This window comes from Heliangelus exortis, chromosome 6, assembly GCF_036169615.1.
Source record: "Heliangelus exortis chromosome 6, bHelExo1.hap1, whole genome shotgun sequence".
In the NCBI taxonomy this organism is placed as follows: domain Eukaryota; kingdom Metazoa; phylum Chordata; class Aves; order Apodiformes; family Trochilidae; genus Heliangelus; species Heliangelus exortis.
The window spans coordinates 38,917,823-38,934,439 of NC_092427.1; the positions used below are offsets into that span (position 1 = coordinate 38,917,823).

At 40.7% G+C, this 16,617-nt stretch overlaps 2 long non-coding RNA genes across 2 annotated transcripts; both read left to right on the top strand.

Annotated features, from left to right (window-relative positions):
- The first annotated feature begins 164 nt into the window (after window positions 1-164).
- Window positions 165-4,656, top strand: LOC139797946 (uncharacterized). Its single transcript, XR_011726634.1, has 4 exons — window positions 165-442; window positions 475-1,622; window positions 1,747-2,027; window positions 4,397-4,656. It is a non-coding gene; the product is annotated as an uncharacterized lncRNA (long non-coding RNA).
- Window positions 4,657-8,139: 3,483 nt separating this feature from the next.
- LOC139797303 (uncharacterized) lies at window positions 8,140-9,653 on the top strand. The gene is made up of 2 exons (XR_011726405.1): window positions 8,140-8,299; window positions 8,925-9,653. It is a non-coding gene; the product is annotated as an uncharacterized lncRNA (long non-coding RNA).
- The last annotated feature ends 6,964 nt before the right edge of the window (window positions 9,654-16,617 follow it).

A 16,617-nucleotide genomic window follows, 5' to 3' on the forward strand; every position in this document is an offset into this window, starting at 1 on the left:
TAGGCCTTTTTTCCCTAAAATGTAGTGATTCTTCTCCTGTCCTCACGCTAAGTGAGTTGCTGTAAATGCAGATAAGTTGAATTTCCATCCCGATGGGGCTGTAACGGGCACCTCCCGTTCCGCCCCCTGCACAGCCGGGGCACCAGCCCTGCCGCTCGGGTTCTGCGCAGGCGCAGCAGCTGCCCGCCGAACCGGGACATCCGGGGAACTGCGGCCCCGGGAGCCCCGCATGCGCAGAGCGTTTTACAAGGCCGGGATTAGTAACTTCCGGCTAGGGGGGGGTTCGCGGCGGTTCCGCGGTCATGGCGCAGGGCGGTTCCCTGTCTCCCGAAAGGAATCCGCCTCTTCCCTTTCTGCACCCGTTCCGGAGCCGTGCAGGGTCCCCGAATGTCCCCGGCTCCCCTTACGGCGGGAGGGAGGAGGGCGCGTATGTTGTGCAGGGGTGGTGCGGCCCCTGGAGCTAAACGCGGTCAGGGTCCGGCTGGCTCGGCGGACGGAAACGGGGACGGAGTTTTCTTCTCCTGACAGGAATTGGTGGCTGAAGGGTTGATGTTTGAGGGAGGCGGAAGCTGTCTGGCGTTGGGCTCAGAAATAGAGGTTCAGTCCTGTGTTTTTTGGGGACTCGAGAGTAGGCTCAGCAGCTGCGTTTCGAGCTCAGAAATGGGGGCTTTGCCGACTGGTTTGCGGATGAAAAGCAAAAGTCTCTCGGGCCGCTGTTGCTCCTTAAGACACGAGTTCATTTTCTTCTTCCTCCCAACGCCACCACCGATGTTGTGTAGCTCTGTCCTTCCTGGCTGGTTATTTTATTTGTCTGCTTTTGGCAGTAAGTTTCTGTTGATGTGAAGAAATTGTGGAGATGTTTTAAAATGCACTTAAATGTCAAAGAATGGGGTGGTGTTTTTCCCATGGATTGCTTCTCTAGCGTTTCTAATATTACCCAGAGTATCAGAAGAATTATTTCCAAAGCTTTCTTCTGCAGCTTTTGGAACGTGCTTGTGTTTGAAGGCCCTGTTTGCACAGTTTGGGACCCTGGGACATTTCAGAGCTTGCTATTTCAAAGCACCAAGCCTAAATGTTAATATTGCTGCCTTGATGAAATAAATAATCTCGGTAATCAAGCACCCTTTTCCTTTTTCCTTTCAGGTGTTCTGGTTGTTCAAAGGTTGTTTAAGCAGAATGGGTGACCTTGTGTTGGGCTTCCTGGCTCCTGTGGCAGGGTCAGCGTTGGCCGTGGGGCAGGGAGGCTGCCGAGGAAGAGTTCAGCGTGAGGGGTGGGGAGGAGAAGGGGCGGCCCCCCAGGGTCCCCCCAGCGTCAGTGGCTGAGAGCAGGTGGGATGTAACCTGTGCCGTGGCTTCAGGCACCTCTTACCTGACCTGTTGGAGAAAAATCAGTGATGTGTTTGCATCTTCTCTGTCTAAACATGCATCTGTCTTCCAAATGCTGCCACTCTCCTTAGCAGCTTGCCTTCCAGGGGATCGTGGTTTTGGAGGGTTGGGGTCATGTTTTTCCAGCACCTGGTGTACAGTACTTTTTCCAGCAGCCAGGTTCAGCGGGGGTCCCTTACAGATGCCCTGAAGTAAAGTTCTTTGTATCCTGACTGAGCAGTCCTGACAGTGAGCTTGTAGGTCCCAACAGCAGCTTGAAGAGAAGTTTCGCTATGAACAGCATTGTCCTTATGGTCATCCTGATGTCCAGTGCTGTCCTCATGAGCCACTGAGGGCTGCTGTGGAAACAGGGACATTGAGTTGACTGCCCTCATCTGAGTGTCCTTTCTGTGTCTGCAAAGCATTGCTTTTGGCATTACCTCATAGTCAAGTTTTGCTTTCTTTTTCCCTGCAGTGCCTCCCACCCTTCTCACCCAGGACAGACCCCAGGGACTGTACAGAAAGCCCTCGAGATGGAAGAAGAGAGAGGGCCAAAGAGGAGAGGCTTCTGCCCCATCCTCCTTTGCCTTGGAGTGCCTTTGCCTTCATCTTTTGTTCTCTCTGCACCTGGAACTCATCAGTTGCTCCATTGCCATCTCCAGGTAAAGGGACCCTTTCTGCCTCCTCTGCCTCTGGGACTGTAGTTCTTCAAATTCTGCTTTCAGATGGACCCTTTCCTCCTGTTGTGTGGTCTTGTCTTACTGTCTGTTAGGTCTCTAACCTAAGGTGCACACCTAGCTGTCCAAGCACAGAGGTTATGTACAGGTTAGATCTGCATCTTCGTTAGTTTCTCAGGAGATGATTAACACGCTAATTTAATGGACCGGAACTCTGGCATTTGCCACTGTCCTTATCACAGGCATGCTTGACCTCTCTGGGGGTCCTCTAGTGGTCTCCAGCAGTCTCCATCACCTTGTCCACTTGCTGATCTTGGGCTGTACACATGCTGTGTCCATCCTCTGTCTTGTCCTTACCATCCTCACACACAAACCAGCCTGTTCTGGTGTAGCTTCCATTATCAGCCCTACTCCAGGCTGTCGTGCCCCAGATCTTCCTCCTCATCTGCCTGCAGTACACATCTTTGCATAGCTTAGCAGTTACAAAAGAACTTCAGAATTCTGTCTTATTCTTCCACTCCATACCTTACGAAGGGAAGAACCCACAGTCCTGGCTATTAACCTTTCTTTTTGGGGGTGTGTGGCCAACAGGTGGTTACATCCTGTAACCTATTTTCCTTGGTTCTTTTCCCCAAATTTCTAATGCTTTTGTTACTTGGGTTCCAAAAATGGTTGGACTGCTTTTAAAATCCTGAGGCAGGACGCTCCAGGTGTATTGCATTTTCCTCCCAAGTTTCTGGGGCTTCCAGTTAAAAAGGAAATGGTTCTTTTAACATCAAGAGGCATACAGGAAAAAAAAAAAAAAAAAAAAAAAGAAAAAAAAAAAGAAGAAAAAAGAAAAAAAAAGAAAAAAAAAGAAAAAAGAAAAAAAAGAAAAAAAAAAGAAAAAGAAGAAGAAGAAAAAAAGAAAAAAAAAGAAAAAAAAGAAAAAAAAAGAAAAAAAAAGAAAGAAAAAAGAAAAAAAAGAAAAAAAAAGAAAAAAAAGAAAAAAGAAAAAAAAAGAAAAAAAAAGAAAAAAAAGAAAAAAAAGAAAAAAAAAGAAAAAAAAGAAAAAAAAAGAAAAAAAAAAGAAAAAAAGAAAAAAAAAGAAAAAAAAAGAAAAAAAAAAAAGAAAAAAAAAGAAAAAAAAGAAAAAAAAAAGAAAAAAGAAAGGAAAAACAAAAAAAAAAAGCATCTTTTAGGTCTAATACTGTAACCCAACTCCATTCTTCAGGGAGGTTAGTTAACAATGTATAGGGATTCACCACTACAGGATGAAGATCCTGTGGGATCTGATTTATTGCTCTTATATCTTGGACCAAATGGTAAGTTTTTCCATCAGCCTTTTTGTCTGGCAAAGTAGGAGTGTTGTATTTGGACTCGCCTTCTAGGAGTAACTTATACTTGAGAAGACTTGGTAGTATTAGAGCAACCCAGTTTTAGCTTCTAAGTTGAGAGGAGGATGCTGAATTCTTACCAGTGATGATCCTGGTTCTAGGTCAAATGGCTCAGCTCTTTTGGATTTCCCTGGAAATACAAAAATTGAGGAGTGCCCCACTGCTTTCCCAGAGGCTTAGGGAAAGGCCTGCTTTCTGGAATTCCTGTCACACCGATAACACGTGTTACATTTTCTGAGCTAGGCTCTCCTCCCAGGGTGTTTAAAACTGAATATGTTACCCTGGTATCTCCTACCTGAGAACTCAGTTTTACTTTATTCCAGCCTAGTTGTAACCAGAGGTTCTGCTTGGAGATATTCCTCTTATTCTAGTCAGGCATCACTAATCTCTGTAAGTAATTGTGGGCCCCGTCTTGAGCCATCCAGCTCGGGACAGTCTGGTTTCCGGTGTCCTTCCAAAAGGCACCCTGGCTATCTCCTGGTAGCTCAGCTCCACATGAGAGCCAGGCTCCCAAACTCCCATCTCATAACTCGCTTCCGGGGTGGAACTCGTGATGGAATTCTCCCATCGCTGTGTCTCCCTTAGAGGGGTTGGTTCCTCAGCCTCTTCCTGCACTTGCTTCCAGACCTACTGTTCACTTTTTCCTTTTGTCCATCACCATTCCTGTACACTGTTCTTCCATTTCTCTCAGGACTTTAGCCAGTCTCGTGCTTCATTCACCTGAAATTTTTACAGCCTCTGTCTGATGTCATCTGATGACTGTCCAATAAACAAAGGTGCCGTTAGATTTGTGGGTTTTTTCCCCTTCTGCAGACTCTACATGGAAATCGGTGTATTTCCTCCCCTGTCCTGCCCTACCGTGTCCTGTCCTGGACACAGCCAGCAATGATGATATTGTTTTATGTGCCTGTTTTGTTATTTTGGGTTTTTCTTTCCCCCCACAAAAAAAAGAAATTGCTATTTCTTTTCTTTTTCTAGGAAGCAGAACCTCAAAGAACAATGGAGAATGCACCCTTGAGATTCTAACACTGATAATGAAAATGTCACATCAGTCTATGCCCAAGCTGTGCTAAAATATATCAAATGTATCTTGAAGGACGATTTCTCTATTCTATGTATCTCCATGTTGCTTCATTCTGCAAAGAGGAAACGTTGTTCTGTAAAGTGTCATCTATGAAGGCAAGAGGGCTGTGTAATGCATTAGGAAACTGAAATGTTAATAAATATATATTTATACAAAGCAGATACTTATGATGAAGACTGGTTATTGTGTTATAGACGTTAGCAGTAAGTTTCTCTAGCTCATTATGTGATTGACTACCTAAGCAACTGTGTTCTTTAAAAAATGGTGTTATCAAGTAATTCAAATGAAGAATCTATTCATTTGATGCAAAAAGAGAAGACTTGGTTTAATTGATAAATTATAAAAGCACATCGGTCTGAACAGATGTCTCGACACTTTTTTTCGGTTGCTGCAAAGGGATTTCATTGTGTTTCAGGAAGCAGAAAGGAGCTTATGGATGGAAGCCTTTATCGTGGTGGCTGTTAAGATCCTGGAAGCAACGGAGTGGAACCGGCAATATTTCCACGTTCAGTAAATGATTTTACGCCAGAGCCATGCGGTTGCGGTGGGGATTTCAGGAGCGCGACTGCCACCCTGCGGCCGCTCGGCGGAACTGCAGGGTCTGTGGCGCTAGGGGGGACTCGGGCGCTGATTGGCTGGGATAAAGGGTGGGCGGTGACGTGCTCCTCAGGTGCGGGAGGCGGTGCCCGGGTCGGGCACAGGCGCGATTGGCCGGTGCCGGGGATGGACAGAAACGTCCTCCAGTGGCAGGGAGAGGAGGGCGGGGTGGACGGCGGGCTCGAACGCGATTGGCTGGCACGGGTATAAAGGGCATGAGGTCTCACGTCAACTCAGAAGGGCGGGAACTGTGAGGTACGTGACCTGAGGTGACAGGGTAAGTGTTGAACGCGGTGGGGAGGGGGGCGGCGGCCGGGGCCTGGACCTGGGGCCTGAGGGGACTCGGAGGGGGTCGCTGGGTCTAATGGCCCAAATTCGGTTTTGGTACCCTGTTTGCTATCGGCCGATCCGCATTCGGAGCCATTATATTTGCAATAATATCCATTCCTGCGCTGTGAGGCGGTGGGCTCACCTCAGTAAGAGGTTCTTGGAATTCCAGTCCTACATTTATACCGAAAATGGTGAGAGGAAACTTGAAAATTACTCAATTATTCGCACCCAGGTTCGGTTAAGCAAATCCTCGCTTAACAATGCCAAAAAATTCCAGTGCGTGGGGTGCAGTTTTTACACGGTACGTGCAGGCCTGCGGATTTTTCCGCACGATCCCGGATGGGTACGACAGACTGAGCGGGGGTTGAGGTGGGGATGAGGGAGGGGGTGCGCATGGGCCTGCGGGGGGGGGAGGGGGGGGGTGTTTGATTTGCGGGTGCACCTTCTCTGCCCTGCCCCAGCTCACAGCATTGCTGGCGGCTGCGCGCATGCGTTGGTCCGATTTTAAAGTTATGTCCGGTTTGTACTGTGTCGGTGTTCTCAGAGATATGTTTATATTTTGACTAATCTCATCTGGTCTGTACTATGTGGTTTCCCGCCAAATCTTTTTTTTTTCTAAAAGTTTAGTTAATGCAATTAAAACCCACCCATTTTAAAGGCTGGTTTGGGGAGGAAAGAAAAAAAAAAAAAAAACTAAGGGGCCTTAATTGGCGGCGCGGTCCGAGTGGACGGAGCCCCCCCAGGCGTCAAGGCTCGCGAGCCGTGGCTGAGGCGGTGAGGGAAAAAATGGTGCGGCTGCCATTTTAGCGAACTGAGAGGGGCGGACCGAAGCACGGGGTGAAACCCGGGGGGGGGGGAGAAGGATGGAGGCTGCGGTGCTTTGGGGTGCTGCAAAGCTTCACCTTTAATTATCTGTTGTCCTCTGTGACAGGAAACAAAAAACTTTGTTTCCAGAAGATCGTGTTGCTTTTTAAAAATTTTAAAAATTTTGTTTAATTTTAAATCGAATTTCCAATGTGTAACTTTTAAAACTATGTTTTAACGTAAATATTCTTTAAAATGCACTTGAGTTTTAATTTTTAAATATTTTGAATATGTTAATATGAAGTAATATTAACATTTTAATATTAAGATTTAACATTAACATTTTATATAATATTAACATCAATATTAAATATTTATAACTAATAAAATATTAAGTATCAATATTTTTATTTAATATAAATAATGTACATAATATATAAATAAATGCTATATTTAGTAAGTATATAAATATAAATGATTTAACTATATTAAATATATAAAAATATAAAATATATAAATATAATTTATATATAAATATAAATGCATATAAAATATGTAATACATAAAATATAAAATGTAATTTAATATTAATATTTTATAACTTTATTTTAAATATAATTAATATAATTATTAATTAATATCTATAAATAATTTTAAAATTTATTATTTATACATTTATTTTTAATGCTTTTAATTTATTTTAGATATTTTAAAATACTATTTTTTATTTCTTTGCTTTTTCTTTTTTAATTATTTACATTTCTTTAATTATTGTTTTTTACCCTTTAAAAGTTATTTTTATTTCTAATACTAAAATGTTATTTAAGTACAGTAAATTTTATTACACTTTTAACTGTTTAAACATTTAACTTAATTTTTTAAAGTTTGTCATAATTTCTCATTTTGGTTTTATTTTTTATCCCAGGTTTTTGTCACATCCTTTTTATTTTTTAATGATCTAGTTGTATCTTAAAAAGAAGTTTTTTTAAATATAAAAGTCGTCTTTTTTTTCTAACTTAGATAATTCAATTTTATTAATCAATACTTTTTATTTTAATTATCAGTGCTTATTTACAATAAATAAAACACTTGAATTTTAATCTTTAACTCGATTTTAACTATTTAACCAGATTTTTAGAGTTTAATGTAATTTCTCGGTTTTCTAATGTTTATTTCTACTTGAAATATTTGTTTTCTAATCTATAAAGTGTTTTAAATTATTTTCTTTTAAATTTAAAACATAGCTAATTTGTTTAAATTTAGTTTTTATATTTTAAAATTCTTATCCTTATTTCAAATTAGAATTTATTTTGTATATCAGTATATATTTTTAATTAATACATATTTTTACTGTTGCAAATCAAAATTACTTTTTAAATGACTAGGTTTTCTTAAATTTCAGATAAATTTAAAATTTTATTATTCATATTTAACTTGGACTTTGTAATTTCCAATAAAATAAAAAATAATAAAATATTTTAGTAATTATTTATTAATGTATATTAATTTTTAATTTTTGCTTTTTTATTTTAAAAATTTTACCTCCTAAATTTTAATTTTTATCCCAGGTTCTTATCATGTAATTATTATTTTCTAAGGTTTAAATGGTATCTTTACAAAAATTTTTAAATAAAAACTTTTATTCATTTTTATTTTCCTTAAAGATATTTAAATTTAAAAATAATAAATACTAAATTTTATTCTGATTTTCAATGCTTACTTATAAGGTAATTAATAATTTATAAAAACATAAATAAAGAATAGTTTTGTATTGATGTATATGTTTAAATAATTACTAACTTATTATTATAATACAATAATTATTTGAAATAATTCTTATTTAAAAATCAATCTTGAATAACATCTATTAATTTTAATATTTTTTTTTTTAATTTTGTTGTTTATTTTTAAAATTTCAATTTTTTACTTTATGTTTTTAGGAACAGCTCTTTCCTAGTTTAAAGTTCATGCTCAGACTCACACTCTTCTTTTCTCCCCTAGGTTCAGGGTACCAGTAGCTCTGCATCCAAACTCCCAGGGTGCTGTTCAGTTCTAGGGAGATTCTGGTAAGGGGGATGGTGAGGCCACGTCTGAAATATTGTCTCCGGTTTTGGGCACCTCAGTTCCAGTAGGAGCAGGAACTTCCTGAGAAAACCTGGAGTCTCCTGGAATTCTCATACTGGATGTGGGGATGAAATAAAAATGAAAAAAAGGTCTTTCTCGATGTTAGATTTTCACCTTTTCTGGGGATGTGCATTTCTTCAGTCTTCACCCATGTTCTGTTTCTAAACTCAAGGTAGTGTAGTTCTCACATTAGAACATATTTCCCTTAAAAAGATGATAACAATGTAAAAAATGTCTTAGCTTCTATAAAACAAGCATTCTGTGTTAGCTTCAATCAGGTGTCAATATCACTACAAGAATACTATTAGCACGCATTTTACATTGACCCTTACATCAATAAATACTTATATTGCAGCCCCAATCAAGCACAGCCATAACAAGCAGTTGTTAATCTATTAAAAAAAATTCTTAAAGTCAAAAAACTAGAATGTGGTGTTTCACCCACCTTGTAAAAGGTGAGTACTGGGAAAAGTCTTAAAAAATTCTTATGCCAATAAAATAACCGACTTCTCTTACAGATCAGGCAGATCAGTCCTACCTAAAGCTCTCTCTCTCTCTCACCTCCAGACATCCCCTGCAGATCCATCCACTGGTGCCAGGGAAGAGACAGATGATGCCATAAAACATTAGATAAAGCCCCCGGGCTGTGCACTCTGCCATTTTCAAGCCCAGCTCTGCATTAGCTCACACCTGGGGTCCACCCACCGCACACCAAATCTGTCTTGGCAGGAGTTGTTGTTGTTGTTGTTGTAGTTGTAGTTGTAGTTGTTGTTGTAGTTGTAGCTGTAGTTGTAGTTGTTGTGGTGGTGGTGGTGGTGTGTGTCTTTGGCAAGGACAGGGCGAGTTTGTCAGCAGGCAGCGTAGGAGAGTCTCCTGTGGAGACAGAGGAAGTATTGGTTGCAGAGCCCGTTGTTGCAGGAGCCTTGAGGTAGATGTTTGCTGCAGCTCTTGTGCAGGAGGAGCAGGTGGCTCTGTGAAGGCTTTGTGTGTGAGCTTGTGTTAGGGGAGAACAGGGAAGTGTTTTGGCTGAAAGCACGGATGGTTTGCTTTGATGTTTTTTTCGGATGGTTTGTTTGCATGGTTTGTTTGGATAGTTTGTTGGCAGGTGATTGTTGGTGAAAGTAGTCACGTGCAGGGCAGAGGCTGCAGCTTGATTTGCCTGGGTGGTGTGGGGCAAAGGGTGTGAAGAGCAGATGAGTGGGCTTCTGCAGAGTGCTTCTGTTAAATAAAACCCCTTTTTGCTAAATCAGTGTCAATACAGATGTTTAAAATAAAACCTGTACTATGTAAAATGTTTTAATTTTTCTCTGGTCTTTTTTTAAACTATTTAAAAAGTCTACTATTTTTTTGTATTAAGATTCCGCAGTACCTAATTAAAAGAACCAGTACCAGCAGAAAGGGCTGCAAAAAAAGATTTTTAAATGGGGCTGGGGGCGTATGGATTTCGTGTGCGAAACCCGGAATGCCAGTCTTTGCCAACAGTGCCAGCTGCAGTGCCGCTTCTCAGCCACAGGGCAGCAGCACTCAGCACTCCTTAGCCCTCTGCTGTCCCTCTGCTTTACACTGGAGCTGCCAATTTTACCTTGAGAATTTTTTTATCAGTTGCTCCTGATTAGAGATAAAGGCCTGGACATGTTTTGTGTGGACATGATAGCTCATCCCATAGCATGAGCATTGAGAGGAGCTGTCTGGTAAGTGCATTTCAAGGCAAGTAGCAGCTCTCAGCAGGGGAGGGTGGTCTTTTCCTCAGTGTTACTGAGAAGGGGTGGCTGGAGTCATCTGGGAGAGGCTACCACAGGGATGGCTGAGCAGGATGGGTGGCCAGGTTGGTAAGGCTTTAACACGTGGGGCCTCATGATAAGTTTTTTTTGTTTTGTTTTGTTTTTTTTCTTAATTGTAGGTAGTTTGGATCTAGATAGTATTTCTAAAGGGAACGCTCTGTAACTTCAGCTATTGCTCAGCCTCCAGCTGACTGCAGAATATTGATGTTTCAATGCAGAGGGAGGAGCCACACATCAGAGAGTGGTGGAGGAGAGGAGCAGAGCGGCTGTCAGAGAGCGGGTGGGTGCGTGTTGAAGAGGAGCCTGTGGTGAGTGAAGACTGGTGTGCTGGAACAGCAGTTGTTTGTCAGGAGTTGTGTTGTCAGGGAGTGCCAAGCATCCCTTCTGTGTGCTTCCCAGGTGGCACGCAAGGCTCAACCTGTAACCAGCAGAGGCCAGACAGGCAAAGGGGAGAGCAGCAGAGGGGAGATGTTTTGGGCAGGCTTCTGGCTTCGGCAGTGTCTCAGCGTGGGTTGTTTGCTCTCATTTTTTTAGACAAGGTGACCGCCTTGGTGTGCCAGAGGGCAGAGCAGAGAGCTGGGTAAAGGTGGGTGTGGGAGGATGGGGATGACTGTGGGTGGTTCTGACTCACTTACACTTCTCTGGGTACAAACAGTAGCTGCAGGAATTCTGAGGGAAGGAACATCCATGTGGGAAAAAATCCGCGGAGGCTTAAAGGACGACACGCAGTCACCAATATGGTTAAAGTGAAGTCGTTTATTAACAGTGGACACTCGCTTTATATAGAGCCTTTTTTTATATAACGATATCTTGCAGGTGCCTATATCTTGGACACAAATTCTGTTCTCACAGAACTTCTGCTGGCTACCTCATTATCCTGTTATTCTTCTTTTCTACTGCCTTTTTCCCATAGCTCATCTTTCAGTAACCTTGCAACTGGGTCTCAAGGCCCTTAGTTTACTCTAGCTAAAGCTAAATAGTCAGGATTGCTCACATGTCTGTTTCCCAACAGTTTTCCAGACAGTTTCCCAACACATCCAGAGTCCTACCCCAAGAAATAAAAGAAATGGTAGCGAGAGATAGCTCTACGACTCAATTCGAGAAAGATCATCAGGCATGGTGGCAACTTGTAAATTTTATTTACTTGCAAGGTGAGCAAATCGAGGCCTACGTGCTCACTATTAGTGCTGCCAAGGAGAAAATCATCTTTCCTGTCCTGACCTTAGGAACTGTGCATCAGAATGTTGTAATTCGACCCATAGGCCATAATGTTTGGGTAAGTTTTGATCACTCCAGGAGTAAGTGGCAATCAATTAGTACAGAGGCCTGTATTCCTAAAGAACAACTAGGATATATTTGTGAAAATACAGTTATAGAAAATGAAGATTTGTGCTTAGATACTGAAGATAGATGGTGTACTTTTGAAATGTTTCCCCATAATGACAACCGATCACAGGTTTATTATGTAGGGAATGGCTGTGCATGTATTAGAGCATTATGCCGTAATATTTTCATTCATTATTGTCCTGAGATAGCAAATGGTACAAATTTGTGTGTGTGTAATTTTTCTAGAATCATAGGTTGTGATTTTGATTATTCCATTCCTATAACCACTATGCAATTGATTGAAGCTGAATATACTCTGTATCATAATGTACCGAAGTTGCAGATAGGCATGAATATTGATCTTCTTAAGGCAATGCTTATACACCCTGATATAGAACACTTAGTTCGTGAAGTTAATAGAACTGCACGACGCAGGCTTTGGCAAGTAACACATGATTCAAAAGGTATAAAACAGGTACTAACAAAGATAGAACAAGTAGGGAAGCGTCATTGGTGGGATATCTTTACGAGATATTCCCCTGTGACTACGCAAGTATTCCACTACCTAATATACCCTCTATTAGTCATGGTTGTGGTAATACTCATGTTATCCTTCCTAAATGTGTGGCTATACTACAAACTGAATGATATAGTCAAAAGGATCCGGGTACTGTGGGTAATGATTCAAAGGCATCACAACCTTCCCTTGGAACTTGACGGAAGAATTCGTAAGTTCTAAGGAAAGCGGGGAGTGAAAAAGAGATCCTGACAGGATTAACTCCTGTAAGGAGAGGAGAGCAGGCTAAGCTGTTTGTGTGAATTTACTTTATGTAGAATTAAAACCTGTAATATGTTAATGAATTTGTATTCATAGCCAGTAAAATTTAGGGTTAAACTGAGAAAGAAGTGAACAAAACAGCTGAGACATGTAATTTTCCACTAGAACAATGTAACCAAACACAAGGCCAGAACGAGATGAGCTTCTGTCTCGAAGATAATTAAAAGTGTAGGTCTTGTTCTTAAAACAAGACACTGCCAAGACCATTTAGGTGCCAGCTGGGCACCCAAGAATGTGAACATCTTCACATGAAGGACATAAAGGATGCCACCACCAACAGATAAGAAGAAAGTTATGGATAGAGTCTGATATTGCCTTGTAACAATATAATGAAGTCAGCAAGAATTGAGAATGTAACGATGTTGTAACCTCCCCTTTTACTGTATAAATACCCTAACCCTTTCCCTTAATCCACGGAACTCTTTGTCCAGCGAGAGCTGGGAGTTCCCCGGATCCGCAAATAGATACCTTTGCTGTTTAAAGGCTTAAAACTCTGTCTCTAAACAGTTTTATTAGGCCTTTTTGGGCTTCACAGAGAAGGTGAGATGGTTACGGGCTGGCTCATCCAGAGATTTTACGTCGACTCAGTTAAGTGTTTCCCTTTGTTTCTGCAGGCGCTGCGTGTGCCACCTTTGGAGGGGGAAGAGCACTGGAGGTGAGACGGGATGGTAACGAGGAGGCTTGATCTCACAAGCAGAACAGGAATTTTGTGTCTCCTGGTATTTCAGGTGCCAGAAGTGATGGCGGCCATAACATGTGGAAGGAGAAGGTGAGCAGGGCAAGCTGGGGGTTATGAGGATCTTGTGGAAGGGGTTGGTTTTTAGCTGACGTCCTATTTCTGGTGGCAGTGCCGTTTGTTATTGCAGATGACGAGGAGGTACTTTGTGGTTTTGGGAAGATCCCCGTCAGCCGATGTGGGTTACTTTTCTGTAGAGTGCTTCAGAGCCCCAGCAGTTTGAAAGGTAAGAGAAAGGGAGGATGGTTGGGCAAGGTCCGTGGTTTCTGGCATCTGTGGTTTCTGGCATCCGTGGTTCTGGCTTCTGTGTTTGGTTTTTTTGGTTTTTTCCTGTTTTTTTTCTGTTCTTTTTTTTCCTGTTTTTTTTCTTCTATTTTTTCTTTTTTGTCTAATTTTTTCTATTTTTCATTTTTTTCTAGTTTTTTCTATTTTTTCTATTTTTTCTATTTTTTCTATTTTTTCTATTTTTTCTATTTTTTTCTATTTTTTTCTATTTTTTTCTATTTTTTCTATTTTTTCTATTTTTTCTCTTATTTTTTCTCATTTTTTCTGTTATTTTTTCTCTTATTTTTTCTCTTATTTTTCTCTCGTTTTTTCTCTCGTTTTTTCTCTCGTTTTTTCTCTCGTTTTTTCTCTCGTTTTTTCTCTCGTTTTTTCTCTGTTTTTCTCTCGTTTTTTCTCTCGTTTTCTCTTCTGTTGTTTTCTGCTTTTTTCTAATTTTTTCTGCTTTTTTCTAATTTTTTCTGCTTTTTTCTAATTTTTCTATTTTTTAATTTTTTCTATTTTTTCTGTTCTTTTCTATTTTATTTTTCCTATTTAGTTCTCTTCTATTTTTCTAGTTTTTCTTCTATTTTTTCAATTTTTTCTATATTTTTTCTATATTTTTTCTGTTTTTTCCTGTTTTTCCTGTTTTTTCTGGGTTTTTTTCTGGGTTTTCTTCCGGGTTTTTTTCCGGGTTTTTTTTTTGGTTTGGTTGTGTTTTTTTTGTTTTGTTTTGGTTTGGGTTTTTTTGGTTTTTTTTTGTTTTGTTTTTTTGGGTTTTTTGGGGGTTTTTTTGTTTTTTTTTGGGTTTTTTGTATTTTATTTTTTTCTATAATAGAAAAAAATAGAGATAATAGAAAAAATAGAAAAAAGGAATAAAGAATAGAAAAAAAGATCAGAAAAAATAGAAAAACAGAAACAATAGAAAAAAATGGAAAAAAATAGAAAAAATAGAAAAAATAAAATAGGAAAAAAATAGAATAGAAAAAATAGAATAGGAAAAATAAGAAAAAAAGAATAAAATAGAAAAAATGGAAAAAAAGGAAAAAATAGAAAAAAATAGAAAAATATAAAAAAATTGAAAAAATAGATAAATATAAAAAATAGAAAAACATAGAAAAAAATAAATTAGAAAAAAATAGAAAAAAAAAAAAAAACAAAAAAAAAACCCCACCCCAAAAACCCAAGAAAACCCCAAAAGAACCCCAAAACCCAAAAAAACCCCCAAACCTCCCCCCAAAATTAATAAGAATTTTATGGGAATTAATATATATAATATTTTTTTTTCTACTTTTTTCTATTTTTTGCCAGTCCTGACCATTCGTACTTTTGGGAGCATGTAGTGAAATGAGGCAATCAGGAGTGGCTAATTACAAGGTGGGAGGACTTAGCTCGTGCCAAGCCCACCTGTGCCCAATTAAGGCCAAACCCCAGCTGCACATTAGCAGGATTCGGCAACCAATAGAAGGTGAGCTTCAGAGGGCATACCTGGATCACTCTGGAGCAGCCAGAGGAGGAGGATAGCAGAGTCCCAAGCACAAGCATTGAACAAGGCAAGCCAAGTCCAAAGGTGACAAGATGGGAGCATTGTTTGTGCACCCCCAACAACAATACCTGCTTGACTTCGAAGTGCCGTGCCCCAAGGAAAGTTCCTTCTGCTACAGGAGCCCCATTGATCAACAGCGGAGATAGGCTGCTGAGGGCTTCTGAATTCGAGGTTTGTGATAAAACCGAAACCCGTAACCCCATTGTTGGTGGTGCTGTGGGTAGGTTTCCATGTGAGGGTTAGGGCCAGCCAAAGTTTTAGTGGTCACTCTTTGTATTTATTTGCCAGTCCCAACTGTTCGTACTTTTATGACCCTACATTTCACTACAGGCTCCCAAAAGTCCGAACGGTTGGGACTGGCAAACAAATGCAAAGAGTGACCACTGAAAACTTTGGCTGGCCCCTTCTTGTCATTGTGACCCTGTCTTTCTACTCCTCCCCCTATGGGTGTGTGGAGTCACGCGTCGTTAGCACAGAACAACCGCCAACCATGGAACAATTGCAACATAAAACATGGGCAGCGACCGTGTAAAACAACACGAAACCTCCAAGAAAAAGGACCTAAGAGGCTGTGAAACTCGGTTGCATCAGTCTGATAAGCATATAGATTTCCAAATAATGATTGGTAATAGTACAACCAATCAGCTAGAAACGTGTTAACCAATCAGATAGTAACATGTTACGTTAATAGATAACTAAGACTATATAATGTCGTCAACTCTCATCAATAAATGGAATTTTGTTTGCATTAAACAGTCTCCCCGTCCCTCATTGCGACAAATGGTGACCCCGACATGATATCGGGCAGGATTTTGCAGAAGTAGCAACTGGTTGCAAGTCTCCAAGAACTTCGAATTGAGGCTGAAAGAAGCCTGGAAAAGGGGTGGTCACCCATCTTCATCACCTCCTCGCAATTGGCAGGTGAGCTTGGAGAAACTTTCTATTATGGGTAACCACAGTTCTCATGAAGAAAGGGACGTGTATTAGGTTATGAAAGAACTGATGATTAAGCAACACAAAGAAATATCGGGCCATGAACTTAAGCTTATTTTGAAATGGGTCCGTGATAAATTTCCAGATACTACTGCTGTTACTATTTTTGAAGTTGACCTCTGGGACAGAGTGGGGGTTCGCCTGTGGGATTTGAGCACACGGGGAGATCAGGAAGCACTGAAGTTACTTTCTTCTTGGCGGACAGTATTTGAAGGGGTGAAAGCGCAAGAGTCAGGGGAAGGAGGGGCGCCTCCTGTCACCCCCAGCGCTCCCCCATTACCCGAGGGAGAGGAACAGAAAAAGACCCCCCCCTCCTAGGACCGTAGCCACCACCGCTCGGTCGAATCTGCCAAGCAAAGACCCGTTGGAACCTGATCCTTTTGATCCAGAAAAGGAACCGGACTTGTTCCCTGATGATTATGACCCGTGTGCAGTATGGGCTGCCATTAAAAAGCAAGCCTTAAATGCAGGGGAAATTGAGATTGCTACTGCCATAAATGTGCCTCCGCGTCCCCCGCGACGACGGTACGGCAAAAATAATCCTTTTGTAGCTCCTGTGACATATCCAGCAAGAGGAGACCCCCAATGGATGGCTCTCAATTTTTCTATTACAAAAGAACTGCGTAGGGTAGCTGCAGACAATGGGCTTGGCTCTCATTATTTTGGGGGATTGTTGGAGTCAGTATGTGAGGGTCATGTATTTACACCATATGACCTGAAAACGCTGGCTCGTTTACTTTTAAACCCCTCACAATATATGCTATGGGAATCTACCTGGA